At 31.2% G+C, this 17,794-nt stretch overlaps 1 long non-coding RNA gene across 1 annotated transcript; it reads left to right on the forward strand.

Annotated features, from left to right (window-relative positions):
• The first annotated feature begins 209 nt into the window (after positions 1-209).
• Positions 210-1,154, forward strand: LOC132161699 (uncharacterized). Its single transcript, XR_009438172.2, has 2 exons — positions 210-462; positions 752-1,154. It is a non-coding gene; the product is annotated as an uncharacterized LOC132161699 (long non-coding RNA).
• The last annotated feature ends 16,640 nt before the right edge of the window (positions 1,155-17,794 follow it).

Here is a 17,794-nt window from a genome sequence, read left to right on the forward strand (position 1 = left end):
GAGTTTGCTAAAAATGCTCTCAAGTGCCCACTGACTGCTATTTAGTTTAAAAATTAAGTAAAACAAATAAGGGCTATTTAGTTTTCGTTTTTTTTTTTTTTTAAAATAAAAAAATAATATTCACCAGGATATGACATATTCTTTAAATCTAAATAGCAGCTATATAAGCCACACAACCCCTTTCCGCCTCATTCGATCCAACACTCTTCCCAAATCTCAAATGGTGTTACATAATAAGAAGCAGCTACAAAACCCACCTACCCACTCCTCATCCTCTTTTAAGTCTTATCCCATCCAACCCTTTCCTCCGTGTTTAGTCGATTGCTCAAGCCAACCCCGACTGCCAATTATGGCGACAAACATTTTCGCTAATATTGATATTCTATCGGATCTTTCTCTTGGACTCGGTATAGAATTTCAATGTCAATCTTTGACGGATGTTCCTCCACCACACATGCATCAGTAAGTTTTCTTTTTTTTTATTTATATCTTTTTCTTAACTTTTTACAATTATCTAAAATCTAAAAAATAGAAAAGAAGCATATAGTTTATAAAGTGGTGAATTAATTATTTGGAGAGTGTTATTATCACCCTAGATGATAATAGGTAAGGTAGTTAGTTTTAGTTATTTAATTGTTGTATCTCAGCATTATAAATCAAAGATATGATATTTAAGTATTTGCATCTAAAGCCTTTATTTTAGGTGGAATATGTTAAGATTTCTTATTTTCCCTTATGTCCTCTCTGGCAGCACCAATGCGTTCTTCTGCCTCAACAAAATTTTTTTGTCGGAGGATTAGCTATTATAATTTCCTCCCTTCCAGGCTGGATCACGTTGGGTCTCTATGCAGGGGATTATCTATCATAATTTTTTTTCAATCCAATCGTCATCTTGAACTTATGTCTTATTGGCTGAGGTTGAATGCAAAATTGAAAAAAAAAAAATTAAAAAAAAAAAAAAAAAATCTGTTACACTATCGCATCATGTCAAGTTATTTTTCAATGGTTTCTAATAGGACAACGGACAAGAGATGTGGCAGGCTAAATTCTTCCCAACTATGTTCTTTGTATCTATCGATTTAGTTGAATTTTCTCATGCTGTAAATGGTTGTAGGATTTCAATTCCAACCAAATTAGTTAACGATTGACAGAGATGGTTGTGAGCTTTTTGGAAGATTACCGGCGAGAAGTTCGAGTGTATTTGGAACTATTTTTCTTATTCTCTTTTCCATTCCTTCTTACCTAATTTTTACTATATTTTATTTTTGAACATCATTTTCTTGATTTATCCTTTTTTAACTTTTATCGTAATTTCTTCTTTTTTACATGTAATTTTCTCCATGCATGATTTTTCCTTCTGGCATGTTGTACTACTATAAGCTCAATTCTTAATCTAAGTTGTCTTATAATTTGAATATTTTGGTTATTAAATGGTGAGAATATTGGTGGTTAGAATTTAAGCATTTGATTAGAGAATTTTATACAATTTTAAGCTCAAATTCTTGTTGTATTTAAGTACTTGTGTTTAGAAAAAGAAAAAAAATACAAGTTCATTACCTAATGCCAAAATAAATAAAGAAAATAAAATAAAATAAAAATTTTAGCACCTACAATATAAGTCATCTCACTCCGCTGCGGTATGCAAACAGAAAAGTAGAGAGTCAAAGAAAATATTATTTTATTTTGTACACGAACGTACTCAAAAAGAAACATCAATTTGTTTGTGTATTGATTTGAGTATGACAATGCACATTATTTTACACTTGAATGACCATACTTTCTCCTTCACTTGTATTTTATCTTTTCTCCTTCATGATTCTGACTTGTTTTGTTTTATTGGTCTTTTCTACATTTTCAGAATGGATTCACAAATTAACCTTTTTTAGTAAATTGTTTATCACAAATGTGTGTTGTTTAGCGAGAGTGGATAGATAGCAGTCCTCTTGACCAGTAAAAGTCTATGGTAAAATGCTGGTGGCGTGGGAAAACTCTGATTTATGAACAATTACTTAATTACAATCTTATTATACAAGCCAATGGCTTTTGTCTCTTTTATTCTACAACAAGATTTGTCGCACTCATATAATTACATGGCTCAATTTGTCAACAAGATTTTTTAGTCATTGAAAAACCCACCAACATGACTAACCCACCAACAGTATTGAGTCTTTTGCCAAACATTGTAGGTAATTGAGGAGTTTAATGGGAGAGTTTGGCATTCAGTTATATCCATTAGTGCATCTTTTCATTTTAGAAGGTTGCATTTGTGGATTTGGACTTGAAACATAATTTAAGTTGGCATGGTTCTGCTGAGATGACGAAGACTAGAGATGGCTAACACTACTTCTCAAAACTTGATAAATACTTTTGGTGTATTGTCAAACAAGTACATGGCTTTCAGTTGTCTATTTAATTAGCTATGAAACCCATTTTGAATTCTTACTCTTAAAGCAAAAGATCTTATTTTTTGTTACCATTTCACATTTTTTACGACGTTTGATCTCTTTTCTCTCTCTTCTTTTTTGTTTTTTTTTTTTTTTAATTTCTTTTTTCAACCAGCACCATCTTGTTTTTTTTTTTTTTAATTTCTTTTTCCAACCAGCACCATCTTTACCTCGTATATATTCTAGTGTACTTTTATACTCCGTGTATTTAAGGCGAAGTTGCTTCAGTGCATACATATAAAATTATATAAATCAACCTTAATCTACAGATAGTATCAAAAATTGAGAGCCTAAACGTCGGATGTCGGGTCGACTCGAGTCGTTAATATAAGATTACATAAGTTAACATTAATTCAACTAATTTAATTAAACGGATTATATCTCAATCCTAATTGGAATTACAAACCTTGAGATATTATTTATGCTTACACCCTAAGAAATAAAATTTCCCACTTGCTAGTTACTGCAAAGGAAAAAGCCTTCGATCAAGAAATCTCCCATATCACGGGTATGATGATAAAGAAACTATACAAACACCACCGAGAATCAATCCCGCCAGTCGGCATCGTTCTCTGCTGAGATGACGAAGACTAGAGAGGGAGACAGAAACAGACGATGAGAGAAAGAGATTGAGAGAGCAGGCGGAGACGAGAGAGACTGAGTCTTTGAGAGAGATAGAGATGAGAGGAGAGAAAGAGGAGACGGAGGAGATGAGAGATTGAGAAAAAAGATTTGTTTTTTTAACGGTCAGATAATAAGTTAAAAAGAACAGATTTTTTCAACAGATTTGATTCCAACTCCAGCCATAGCCAATCCAAAAAACAAATCACTAAAAGAGCCCAAGCGCAAGCTTAACTGAAGAGATCGGCGAAACAGAGTGCTATAAAAGCACTTCAGGAAAAAGAAAAAGGTTGCAGACGAAGATTACTTGGCATCAACGATGACACAAGCTTGGATCTGAGAGATTCTTACTTGGAAAAAATCAGCCACCTCCACGATGAGTGAGAAGAGAAGGGGTTTGGGAAAAGAAAAGACAAAGCTTACTGCTCATGCGGTGACCAATAATCACTATTCGAACATCTGAATTGACAAGCCAAGTCAAAAAGTTGCAAAAAAACAAAATCCAAAATAAAGAAAAAGACAAAGCTGCTGCTCTCTCAAGACTGAACTGCAGCAGCTCAGATCTGCCATCAACGAAAAAGAAGCAAGACCGCCTGAATTTGTCATTTTCTTTAGTAACCCAAGAAAAAAAAAATGGAGTGGAAAAACAAAAGATTTTGAACGTCAGAAGATCAATAGAGATTTTGGTATCAAAAGATCAAACAAAGGCCAAAAACAGCTCAATACTATTTTTAAAATTTTTAATTTTTTAATATTTTTATCCATCATATTATATTAATTATTCTTTACAGCTAATTAAATAAAAAAAATTTGCACAAAATAAAACTTTTTAAAAAATTTTCACATCAAATACTTTCTTTTTTTACGTCAATTAATTTTTAGTATATGGAGAATTAGAGTTTTTTTAGAGTCATCTTAAACGAGATGTGGTATTTAAATTTGATAATAATTTTAAATGTTACATCACATTTAGAATAACTCTAAGGAAACTCTTATATCATTACTCTAAAACAATGATTGCTGTTATATATAAAAAAATAAGAATATTAAAATTGATTTTGGAAATTTTTTTTAAAAAAATTTTAGGTCCGGTCCAATCTAGTCCTTTGCCAGCAGTGTTTGCCAAGAGGCTGGACCGGGCCTCTCCTCAATCCCAAAAAAAAAAAAAATACCTTCACCTCAAAATTAACTATAATATTCTTACTTTTTATACATTATTTATTTATTTGTATTATTATTTAAATAAAAAATTCATTACAAATTTTTACATTTTTCATATAAAATATATGTTTTTTCACAAAATATTTTCACTGAAATTAATCAAATACATATTTTTAAAAAGACACTACAATGTCGGCTCTGGTCCAATCCCGGGCAAACACGGGTGAATAAAAAGAGCATGCAGCATCTTGAGTACGCCAGTGCAAAAATTTTTTATTTTTTTTTCTTGGCATTAAAATATTAAAAAAAAAATTCCTACACAGCGTGCTTACTCTGAATCACGACTCGGCAAACACAGCCAGAGATTCTCTTGAACGTCAGAGAAGATCAAGAGAGATTTTCATTGTGTCCCACGCCCGACTCTTTTCCAGCTGCTCTTTCTTTCTTTTTTACTGATATATTTTCTTCGAGTAATGATTCAAGTTACGCGGCGTGCGTGAACAGTAACGCACGCCGCTGACGTGGCATGTGCCACGTCGTAACCTCTGTTTTAAAATAAATAAATAAATAAAAAAAAATTTCAAAATCAAGCGTCAAAACCAATTCCCGCGATCACCATTTTTCATTTCCCCCCATTTTCTTCCCAAACCCATTTTCTCCCCCCAACCGGCACATTGGTTCTCCCCCACCGGTGCCGGCGTGACTCCTCCCTCCCACCATGCGTCTCCCCCCCGTCACCGCCGCCAACGAACCCGTCTATCAGCTCCCGCCGGTTCTAGTTCTCCCCCACGAGACTTTTCTTCCCAAACCGGTGTTCAGCATATCATTACTCCAACCACCCATGCTATCCCTTCACCTTCAGCTCTCTCCCCAACACCATTACAGCTCTGCTCTCTCTCCCCCACCCCACGCCTTTGGCTTTCGGCGAGGCCCACGCTGACGCCGACCTACTGCACCAGATAGGAGCCGCCATCCATTATCCGGTGCTTCTCTCCCCACGGCTCCTCTTTGATTTTTTTTTTTGTTTGTGTTTTTTCTAGTGTTTGCTCAAATTTCTTAGATGATGGGATATATTTAATCTGTGTATTTTTAAGATTGGCCCAAACTCGACGAACGCTCAGCAGCACCCAACGCCACCACCCCCATCGACGACCCACCATCCAACCAGAAAAGAGGTTTTTTTTGTTTTTTTTGTTTTTTTTTTTTTTTTAATTTCATCTGGTATTTCTCACAGATCTGCATTATTTTTATGTCCTTGAGTATTTTCGATGCTTCTTTGAAATTGAGGATGGGAAATGGGTCTAGAGTGAGAGCTTGTTTTGTATTCGTAGGTAAGATGCTTGTTAAAATGCCCGAGTGAGATACAGTTTTGTTTTAGTCATATTATTTTCTGTAAATTCTATTATTTGAATTAATTTTACTTTTCTCTTGTTAATATTCTCAGGTATTGCATAATCGATTGACTAATTTCATTTTATCTTGTAGGCTGTTGTTCTGGAAGTGGTATTTAAGGGGATGAAGGCAATGAGCCTCTATGGAAATTTTACTTTTCATCATCTAGTCGGTTGGCCAGAAGATGGTTTTGTTTATGCTTTGAAGATTGCATACTTATTTGCCTATTTTGTTTCCTTAGATTCTTAATTCTCCTGTCTTACGGGAAATAAATGGTGTTATATTGACTCCTAAAGCGAAATTAATTTGTAAATGGTGTTATATGTATTCGTTGGTAAGATGCTTGTTAAAATGCCTGAGTGAGATACAGTTTTGTTTTAGTCGTATATATTTTCTGTAAATTCTATTATTTGAATTAATTTTACTTTTCTCTTGTTAATATTCCCAGGTATTGCATAATCTGTTGACTAATTTCATTTTATCTTGTAGGTTGTTGTTCTGGAAGTGGTATTTAAGGGGATGAAGGCAATGAGCCTCTATGGAAATTTTACTTTTCATCATCTAGTCGGTTGGCCAGAAGATGGTTTTGTTTATGTTTTGAAGATTGCATGCTTATTTGCCGATTTTGTTTCCTTCGATTCTTAATTCTCCTGTCTTACGGGAAATAAATGGTGTTATATTGATTTTTAAAGCGAAATTAATTTGTAAATGGTGTTATCCTTTAAACTAAAGAAAGAGAGAGAGAGAGGGGAGGAAAAGGCAGCAAATCTCTGAAAATGGATATGCCGCATTAAGCCAGACTTGGGAAAGAGAAAAAGATGGAAAACACAGAGGAATCCTATAACTAAAGGAGATGACCTCTTTTTTCCTGACGGGAATATACGATTGCAGAGAAGGAAGATTTGTAATGCAGTATTATTTTCCGGAGATGACCTTGGGAATGAAGCCTGGTTCAGGACCGAAGAAACGTGGGACTCTCGCCATTGAAGTTTTAGTGAACATTATCTATTTTCGTAATTCGAGGGAAATTGGAACTTTACTCTTTATAGTTTCCTTAAACTTTGAAATAAGAGAATACAATGTCGTCAGTTCATCATCCTTTCTGCTGGCAAGTTTATTTCACATTCTCAATATTTAAGAAAAGATGAAGCGGAAACCGTTCAACCTTCTCTTTCTCACTGCAACATGAAATTAAAAAAAAAAAAAATCTAAAAATTAAAAATCCATATAATTAGAGAGATTTGGCGTGTAGCATAAGTATAAGAATCCGTATACATGGATTACTAGCATTTCATTAATAATCAATGAGAAAGTACAATTAATGAAGAGGTCTAATACGAATAAGACAAACTCAACTTATAATCAACTTCTTTTTTACGTATAAAAAAAATTTGAATTTTAAGTTAAACAAATTGCTTTTTTTCTCAAATTTTTAAAATCTTAAAGTCCTCTCCACTAATTTTTTTTATTTAAACAACGCGTAGAAAAAAAGTTGACCGTATGTTGAATTTATGTTGTGACCTTAACATTTTTCATTAATTAATACTCAATGAGAAAGTGCATTTTGCTCTTCCAAAATAATATTGGAGATACAATTTGGGATTTCATTGATCCAAACCTTATCTATTACTCGCTTCATAGCCGCTTTGGACTAAAAGTAAAAGATGAGCTCTGCATTATTACCACATCGTCGTCGTACGTGTGCAATATGCCAGTTCGGGATATAGGCCATTATTATCATCACAGAACAATCAACAATATCCTTAAAATCAAAAGATGTAAAACAAAAAGACTTGGAAAAAAGCCCTGCATCCAAACAAGCTACTGTTTTGTTTTTAAATAGAAAAAGAAAATGTTAGTATAAGAGTTGATAATTATATAAATTGACAAAATTAATTACATTGTCAATGGGCTAAAATGTACCTCAGATCTTCTGTTAATTCGACGGTTGAGAGCAAAGCACACAATGTGGAGTGGGATTCCGGCGAGTAGGACGGATATTCCTCCATCACAGCTTATGTAGAAGAATGTGATTTAAGCCGTGGTGGGGAATATTCGTCATTCTCGAAGGTTCCTTGAAATTTCCATTTTCTTTCTTCGGGCTGAACTAACGAAGAACAGCAGATCCATACTTTGGCCAATCACAACCACCACCGAGAATCAATCCGGCCAGTCGGCATGGTTCTGCTGAGATGACGAAGACTAGAGAGGGAGACAGAAACAGACGATGAGAGGAAGAGATTGAGAGAGCAGGCGGAGACGAGAGAGACTGAGTCTTTGAGAGAGATAGAGATGAGAGGAGAGAAAGAGGAGACGGAGGAGATGAGAGATTGAAAAAAAAGATGTGTGTTTTTTAACGGTCAGACAATAAGTTAAAATGAACAGATTTGATTCAACTCCAGCCATAGCCAATCCCAAAAAAAAAAAAAAAAAAAAAAAAAAAATCACTAAAAGAGCCCAAGCGCAAGTTTAACAGAATAAATCGGCGAAACAGGGTGCTGTAAAAGCAGTTAAGGAAAAAGAAAAAAGTTGCAGAGGAAGATTACTTGGGATCAACGATGACACAAGCTTGGGTCTGAGAGATTCTTACTTGGAAAAAATGAGCCACCTCTCGTCGGTGGTGAAGATGGCGGACGCACGGTGGGTGGGTGAGAAGAGAAGGGGTTTGGGGAAAAAAAAAGACAAAGCTTACTGTTCATGCGGTGACCCAATAATCACAACTCGAACATCTGAATTTCTGTTAAAAAAAAAAAAAAAACACGTGAAGTGACAAGCCAAGTCAAAATCCAAGATAAAGAAAAAGACAAAGCTGCTGCTCTCTCAAGTCTGAACTGCAGCAGCTCAGATCCGCCATCAACGAAAAAGAAGGAAGTCCGTCTGAAGTAGTCATTTTCTTTAGAAACCAAAAAGAAATGGAGTGGAAAAACAAAAGATTTTGAACGTCAGAAGATCAAGAAAGATTTTGGTATCAAAGATTCAAAAGATCAAGACAAAGGCCAAAAACAGTTCAATACTATTTTTAAAATTTTTTATCTATCATATTATATTACTATGTATTTAAAATATAACATACAACCTGTCGTTCTCATGTGATAAAAATAATAAATTTGGACAAGAAAACATTACCAAAAAGGAGTTTGAGTTTTCTGCTTAGGACAAATTTGTCTTAAACTACTTCATGAGAGGTGCGTGTTTTTTCAGTAGCACTCTTTAAAAATTCTCTCATATTTGGCAAAGGCTTTGACTTTTTTATTATTTAAAAAATTAATTGATTTGAAAAAAGTAAGAGTATTTAGAAAAATATTGTCACAATTAAAAATTTGAGAATGAATATTATCAATTTGATGGTAGTTTTAAGAGTACGTCCTCTAAATAATAAAAAATAATAAATTTTAAATAAAATATTAAAAGTTAATAGTTAAAATACTGAGCCCAACGTAAGTACTTTTGAAACAAGACAAAAGTTGCGAAAGTACAAAATAACACAAAACAAAACATAAAAGTAGTAATGTTTGGCAAATGAGTAGACTTGAGGAAGTGGACCGGAACTGTAGCAAATTTGATTGATATGAGAAAAAAGTAAAATGTTTTATATAAAATAGTGAAAAAAATTTATTTTGTAATGATTTTTTTATTTGAATAGTAATAAAAAACGAAGTAAAGATATAAGGAGAATTAGAGTCCTCCCAGAGTCATCCTAAGTGTGATGTGATATTTAAAATCACCAATAGATTCTCCTAGGGTCATACTAAATGTAATGTGGTATTTAAAATCACTAATAAATTAAAATTCAATAATAATCTTCTTAACTTGAATGGTAATTTTAAATATTACGTCACATTTGAAATAACTCTATAGAGGATTCTTATATCATTACTCAAAAAAATGATTGATGTTATATATAAAAAATAAAAATATTAAAATTATTTTTGAATATTTTTTTTTGAAATTTTAGGTCCGATCCAATCTGGTCCTTCGCCAAACATAGAGATTTTCTTGAACGTCAAGAGAGATTCTCATTGTGTCCCACTGACACTTTTTGTTGGTGTTTGGTAAATGAATTGACCTAGACACTATAATTGATGTAGATTGATGTGAAATAAAAAAATAATAATAATAATAATTGTGTAAAAAAGTGAAAAAGTGTTATGAAAAAAGTAAAAAAAAATTATTTTATAGTAATTTTTTTATTTAAATAATTATAAAAAAGTAAATGATGTGATATAAAAGGTAAAAAAATTAAAATGTGTTGATGCTCGTTCTTTCTTTTTTATTGATTTATTTTCTGCAATACCGAAAGCATTCCAATAACTTTCCTTCGCAACGTTGTCTATTTTGACCCGTGACAGTAGCTGAAACAGTCTGCTAAAGAAGGAAGGATTACTTCAGAAAAGCTTTTATGTTGACTGCTGTAAAAGATTTTGCTTCGGAAAACTTTATATTTTCTTAATTGGTTTAAAAACTAACAAAAATGAATATATTTTTCAAAAATATCCTTTTTTTTTTATAAAGAAAAAAAAATAAAATTGCATTGTTGTTTTTTATAAAAAAAAAAAAAAAAACTTGAATTTTTACAATATTTTATTTTATTAAGTTTCAAAAAGACCAAAACGTCCCTTAAAACTTTAAATAAGGATTTTTTTGTTTTTTTTGGTTAATAACGTCCTTTGCAACGTCTGTCTCTTATGACCTGTGACAGTAGTGTGCTGCAGAAGGAAGGAGTTTTAACCTTATCTAGAGTTTCAATACCAATAAAAACTTTTTTTAACTTTTTTATATCAAATACTTTTACTTTTTTCTTACATCGATTAATTTTTTGTATAATAAAAAGGTCAAAGTCTTTTGCTAAACATGTAAGAGTTTTTAAGTAGTACTGCAAGTCTTGAATTGGCCGAGGACAACACCTCGTAAAGCAGTACAAGAGAAATTTGTCCTACAGATAAAACTCAAACCGGTTTTGGTAATGTTTTCCTTTCCAAATTTATTATTTTTATCAAAAAAAAAAAAAATAGCATTAAAAAAAATTCTCATAACACGAAATACTTTCAAAAAGAAAATAATAAAAGTACAACCGAAACTCAGTTTTGACCTAATTTTTTTCTTAAATTTCTTTTTTAAAAAAGCTGACTGTGGAGGAGAGAGAGCTTTAAAGTAGAGAAAGAGAAATTTAGTTTAAAAGTTGAGCCAAAGTTAGATTTAAATTATAACTGTATTACACATTTCAAAGTACTCAAAATCAATTTCATCTTTAGTTAAATCAAAATATTTGTTTAAACAAAAATAAAAAATAAAAAACATCTAAAAAGTTTTGCAAAAGAAATATTATCAGAGAGCTTTTTTTTTTTAATAAAAAATTTCAAAAATTAAACATTCACAAAATGGACAAAATTACTTTTATATAACAAATAATTTCAATTATAGTTATGATTTTGACTTAAAAAAAAAAAAAAAAAAAATTGGAGTGAAAAACAAAAGATTTTCAACGTCAGAGAAGATTAAGAGAGATTCTCATTGAGTCCCACGCCTGACACCTTTTCCTTTTCTGTCTGCTCCATCATTCTTTTTCCAATATTCAACTTTTTTGCTCAACAAAAATCTAACTTTTATCTTATTTATTTTTTAAAAATAAAATAAAATAAAAAATAGAAAAAATGTTTGAAGCAACCATATTTATTTTTTGTCTTTCTTTTATTTGGTATTTTTTAAAAAATGAAAAATTGTATTTTTTTTTCATAATAATGTCATTTTTTTAAGAAAACGTCATTATTATGAAGAAAAATACTATTTTTCATTTTTAAAAAAATACTAAATAAAAGAAAGACAAAAAATAAATAGGGTTGCTTCAGACATTTTTTTCATTTTTTATTCTTTTTTTTTAGGAAAAATAAAAAAAGTAAAAGTTGAATTTTTATTGAGCAAAAAAGTTGGACTTTTAACATTTCTCTTATTTTTCACTGATTTATTTTCTGCAACACCAAAAACATTCCTGTAACTTTCCTTTGCAACCTTGTCTCTTATGACCCGTGACAGTAGCTAAAGCTGTTTACTCCAGAAGGAAGGCTTGCTTCAAGAAAGTTTTTGTCTTGACCTGTTGTAAAAGATTTTGCTTCAGAAAAGTTTATATTTTCTTAATTACTTTTAAAACTAACGAAAATGAATGTATTTTCTCAAAATATCCTTTTTTTTTATAAAGAAAATATAAAAATTGCATTGATTTACAATATTTTATTTTATTAAGTTTCTAAAAAGACCAAAACGTCCCTTAAAACTTTACTTAAGGTCAATTTTGATTACAATTTTTTTTTTTTTGTGGTTAGAAACGTCCTTTGCAACGTCGGACTCTTATGACCCGTGAAGCAGTGTGGTGAAGGAAGGATTGCTTCATAAAAGTTTTTGTCATATTTTCTGAGAAAATGTTAGGTGAAGTTTTAATTTTTCATATTGTTGTTATTTTTGAATTGGGACTTGAATATTTCATTTTTTAAAGAGGCATTTCTGCCAATACAACCACTCGAATGCAAGGGGGAACAGCATCATCTCATACATGACAATATGTGAGATTCAAAGCCAACTTTGTTATTATATGTGCCGCCTCATTAGCAGTTCTCTTCACATGACTTACCCTACATGATTGGCAGGAATGCTATATGATTTTCGCATCTTACATCAGGTGCCCAAAGTGCTGTGTGACCTACTGCTATTTAGTCTAAAAATTAAGTAAAACAATGTCCGTTTGTAGTTCGATTTCAATAAGTGCGATTTTATAAATTACGTTTTTAAAAATTTTGATTTTGAAATCGCTACTTTTTAAAATTACATAGGCGTTTGGTAAAACATGTTAAGAAGTATTTTTTTTATCAATTGAGTGTTTGGATAACATTAGCATATAATTGTGATTTTATGACAAAATTTGTACATATTTCGCCAAATATAGTTTTAAGTGAAATTGTAATTTTTGTTTAAATTCGCATTTTTTTAAATAAATATCCTCTAGTCATTTTATAAAAATCGCAAATTTTTTCACGATTTTAAAATTTACGTTTTTAAAATCGCAATTCCAAACAGTCCAAAATTACGATTTAGTTTAAAAACCCAAATTATTTTTTAAAAACGTACTCTCTCGGACCCTAAGTGCTATTTAGTTTTTGTTTTTTTTTCAAAAATAACATTTATCAGGATATATAATGACATATTCTTTAAACCTAAATAGCAAGCCACAACCCCTTTCCGCCTCATTCGATCCAACACTCTTCACAAATCTCAAATGGTGTTACATAATAAGAAGCAGCTACAAAACCCACCTTCCCACTCCTCATCCTCTTTTTAAGTCTTATCCCATCCACCCCTTTCTTCCGTCTTTAGTCGATCGCTCAAGCCAATCCCGACTGCCAATTATGGCGACAAACATTTTCGCTAAGATTGATATTCTATCGGATCTTTCTCTTGGACTCGGTATAGAATTTCAATGTCAAATCTTTGACGGATGTTCCTCCACCACACCATGCATTAGTAAGTTTTCTTTTTTCATTTTATATCTTTTTCTAAACTTTATACAATTATCTATGGATTAGTTATTTGTGGAGTCTGTTATTAATTGTTATCACCATAGTTTGTTATATCTCAGCATTGAAAACCAAAGAAAAGGTGTTGATGTATTTGCATCTAAAGCCTTTATTTTAGTTGGAATAATTGTTAAGATTTCTTATTTTCCCTTATGTTCTCTGTAACAGCGCCAATGCGTTCTTCTGCTTCTACCTGCTCTAAAGGCTTTCTTTTGTAACTTCATAAATAATATTTCTTCCTGTACGGTTTAGTTATCGTTTCGATTTACTTTGATAGTGGTAAGTGATGAAAGAGAGAGTACACCATCGCATTATGAAGAGACTTGAGCATCATTAATGTAATTAATTAGATGGAGCTATATTATATCAACTTGTGTGCTATATATTATCAGACAAAATGAAAAAAAAAAATTTATTATATCATGGTTCCTCCCAATGGTGTTTATGATGGAAAACGGACAAGGATACAGGCATACTAGTTTCTTCCCAACTATTTTCCATTTTTCTTCCAATTTAGTTAAATTTTCTCATGCTGTAAATGGTTGTTGGATTTCAATCCCAACCAAATTAGTTCATGATTGACAAAGGTGGTTGTGTACTTTTTGGCAGATTGTAGGAGAGATGTTGTGGTGTGTTTGGATCTATTTTCCTTATTTTCTCTTTCCATTCCTTTTTTTCCTCATTTTTACTATATTTTATTTTTGAACATTATTTTCTTGATTTATCCCCTTTTTTTTTTTTTTTTTTACGTTTAACGTAATTTCTTATTTTTTACATTTAATTTTTTCCCTGCCTGATTTTTCTTTCGTTTAGTTTTCTTGAGATTGGGCTTGGATGTTGTAGTACTCTAAGCTCAACTCTTAATCTAACTTGTAATTTGAATATTTTGGTTATTAAATGTTGAGAATATTGGTGGTTAGAATTTAAACATTTGATTGGAGAATTTTACACAATTTTAAGCTCAAATCTTCATTGTATTTAAGTACTAGTGATTAAAAAAAAAAAAAGAACAGTTTATTACACAATGCAAAATTAAAAAAAATAATAAAGAAATAAAATAAAAATTTAAGCACCTACAATATAAGCATCTCACTCCGCTGTGTTTTGCAAACGGTCAAAAAAAAATAATATTTAAGTTTGAACACGAACGTACACAAAAGCAACATCAATTTGTTTATCTATTGATTTGAATATGACGATGCACATTATTTTTCTGAATGACCATACTTTCTCCTTCACGTGTATTTTATTTTATCTCCTTCATTATTCTGACTTGTTTTATTTTATTGGTTTTTTCTAGTTTAATAATGGAGTACTTTTCTGCTTTTTCAGTATAGAATAGTCTCTTCACAAATTAACCTTTTTAGTAAAATAGTTTATCGAAAATGTATGTTGTGTATCTGCCTTTGAAGAACAGCAAGAGGGGATAGATGGTAGTCCTCGTGGCCAGTGAAAGTCTATAGTAAAATGCTGGTGATTTATGAACAATTACAATCTTATTATAAAAGCCAATGCCTTTTGTCTCTTCTATTCCACAACAAGATTTGTCCACTCATTTAACTACATGGCCCACTCATCAATAAGATTTTTCAATCGTTGAAAACCCCATCAACAGTATCGTGGAAACCACAGCAGTGCTGCGTCCTTTGCCAAACATTGTAGGAAATTGAGGAGTTTAGTGGGTGAGTTTGGCATTCAGTTATATCTAGTAGTGCATTTTTTCATTTTACAAGGTTGCATTTGTGGATTTGGACTGTGTTTTGGAGGATGAAATAATGCCTTTTGAAACATAACATGAAACTAAGGAATCCTTTGTATCCAGCTAATACAAGCTTAGAAAAAACAAGAGAGTAACAGTCTAATAGATCAAGTGATATTCAATGCAGTACACTAATAAACAAAGTTAGTGTAACAGATCACATGATACGCAGTAATGCAAAATAGATCCAGTGATTTTCATGCTTATTAGCTGAAGCATTATCAAAGGATTGCTTGCAGCATTGGAAGAGAAATAGCAATTGGCACAAACTACAATGTGAGTGTCCCTTGTAAGTTGATAAATAGTGATGCAAACAGCTGGTCGCTTGGAAGAAGTGCAAATGGTGGACCAGTGTGGAAGCGAAGTCCTAGCTTGTAAGCAACAATTTTGACATTGACGGCCACAACATGCCTCGTCCCCACCACTGGACATTAATCAATATGAGTACTTAATTTATTTATTTCTCTGGTAAAACATGACTGAAGAGGGATGACTTACAGTGAGTCTCTTTCCTTAGAAATTATACGGGTAAAAGTGTAAAAAAAGACAAAGTGAAACAGTAAAATCACTTTTATGCGTTTTAACCTTTACACTAATGAGGGAGAGAGAGAAAGAGGACAAGGCAGCAAATCTCTGAAAATGGATATGCTGCAGAAGGCAGACTTGGGGAAGAGAAAAAGAATCCTATAACTATAGCATAGCAGATGACCACTTTTTTCCTGAGGGGAATATACGATTGCAGAGAAGGAAGATTTGTAATGCAGTACAATGTCGTCAGTTCATCATCCTTTCAGCTGGCGAGGAAGGATTGCTTCAGAAAAAGTTTTTGTCTTGACTTGCTGGTGGTTGCTGTAAACCAAATACTTTGGCAGAGAATTAAAGACAATATTTTGTATGAGAGGGTAGGGAAGATTCATAAAAGCATAAGGGAAAGAGAAACGGAGGAGATGAGTAGATTTGATTCTCATCTTATGAGAGATGAGGAGACAATGTTTTGCTCAGGTAGAAAATATCTGTCTTGTTGGAAATTTGAGCATTTGATGGGTAAGAGACAAAAAGGATAGGACAGATTTGATTCTCTAAATCTGTTATAAAATGAAATGACACGATTTTTTTTTTCCTCCGGTAAAAGGACTAGATTTTTTATTCAGTTTGGCAACGGCCAAAAATCACAATATAAATTTTTTAAAATTTTATTTTTTATATTACGTTAATCATATTTTTCATTTTTGATGCCAAATATTTTTATTTATTTTTACATTAATTAATTTATAATAATATAATTGTTCGCTTTTTCGCTCCTACGGCCTAGCATTTTTAGCAGCTAACCCAAAGTTGATTACCTTCCGTATATATATTAAAAAATTCTCTAGAAAATCACAAAAATTCATTTACAACAGCTTTGTTTTATCGTTTATATAATCAGATGTAGCAATTACGTGGTTTATTATAATCATGAAATGTCATTTTTCCTCCTCTCACCCCTTCCTTTACAAAATAAATGAATATGAAAATTAGAAAAAGATAATATTTTAATATTATAGGAAATATAACGAGAAGCTATTATGGGGTGTATTTAAATAGGGAAGAAAAAAAGTAGTTTTGTTTTCTAAATTTAGGAAAAATGAGAAAAAACTTATATATATATATATATATATGGTTAATAACTTTTTTAGTACGTGTGTTTTAATGTTTTTATTTTTTTCTCTTTGGGTTTTAAAAAAGGCAAATTTAGTATCTCAGATTTTGAAAAAAATCGAATTATTACTTCCGTTAATTTTCGTCCATCTTTTTGGCCTTGGTGTTTGTTCGAGTTGAGCCACTCTTGCCGTTAATGGAAATTGACGAAACTTAACAGAAGTGATGATTTGGTCTTTTCAAAAATCTGAGGACTAAAATATCATTTTCATCTTTTTTAAAACCTAACAGAATAAAAATAAAAATATTAAAATCCAATTACAAAAAAAATTTATTAACCCTATATTTTAAATGTTTAGCATTTGTTGTACCAAGACATCAAGAGGTTCCTATATATATATATATATATATATATATATATTTGAAATATTTATCATTTGGCGTTACCTAGACAAGAAATTTTTGCACTTGTAGCAATTTCTTGTCTTTTCATTTTCATTGCTTTAAATACAAGACATTTGATTTGACCAACATACTCCCTATACGCCAAATGTCTCACCTATTGTTCCAACCAATGAATCTGCCACGTGTTTATCAAGCTAGAAAATAAGTAAAGGGATAAAATTCATATAACGCCATTAAACTATCACTTCAATGATAATTAATTTTTAAAATTATCGATTACGATAATTTATCTCTTAAACTACAAAAACAATAATAATATACTCCTAATGTGAGCAAAATGATGAAATTACCTTTATAAAATTTTTAATAAGATAAAAATATCCTTAAAATTTTGAAAAAAAAAATTAAATTTTTGTATTCTATTTTTTTATTTTAGTAAGGATAATTTTGTCATTTTGTTAAAATTATGAGAATATTATCATTGTTTTGGTAGTTTAGAGATAAATAGTCTCAATTGATAATTTGAAGGGTAAATTCCCATTGTGTTGATAGTTTGAGAGAGTTAAATAAATTATATCCTAAGTAAATTAAAATGACAGTATTGATTCTCTCTGTAAAATCAAAGGATTTAGTTTGCATGTTATTATTAAAATCACAGCATGTATGCTGTAATTTAATTAACAGTTAAAATTGAATTTTAAAGTTAACTTATTTATAAATGTTTTTTTTTTAAAAAAAAAAAAAAAAACAAAAAAAACAAATTATAAAAGTTGATTTTAACTGTTGATTGAACTACTACGTACGTGATGTTA

This window comes from Corylus avellana, chromosome 10 (genome assembly GCF_965113065.1).
Source record: "Corylus avellana chromosome 10, dhCorAvel1.hap1.2, whole genome shotgun sequence".
Classification (NCBI taxonomy): Eukaryota; Viridiplantae; Streptophyta; class Magnoliopsida; order Fagales; family Betulaceae; genus Corylus; species Corylus avellana.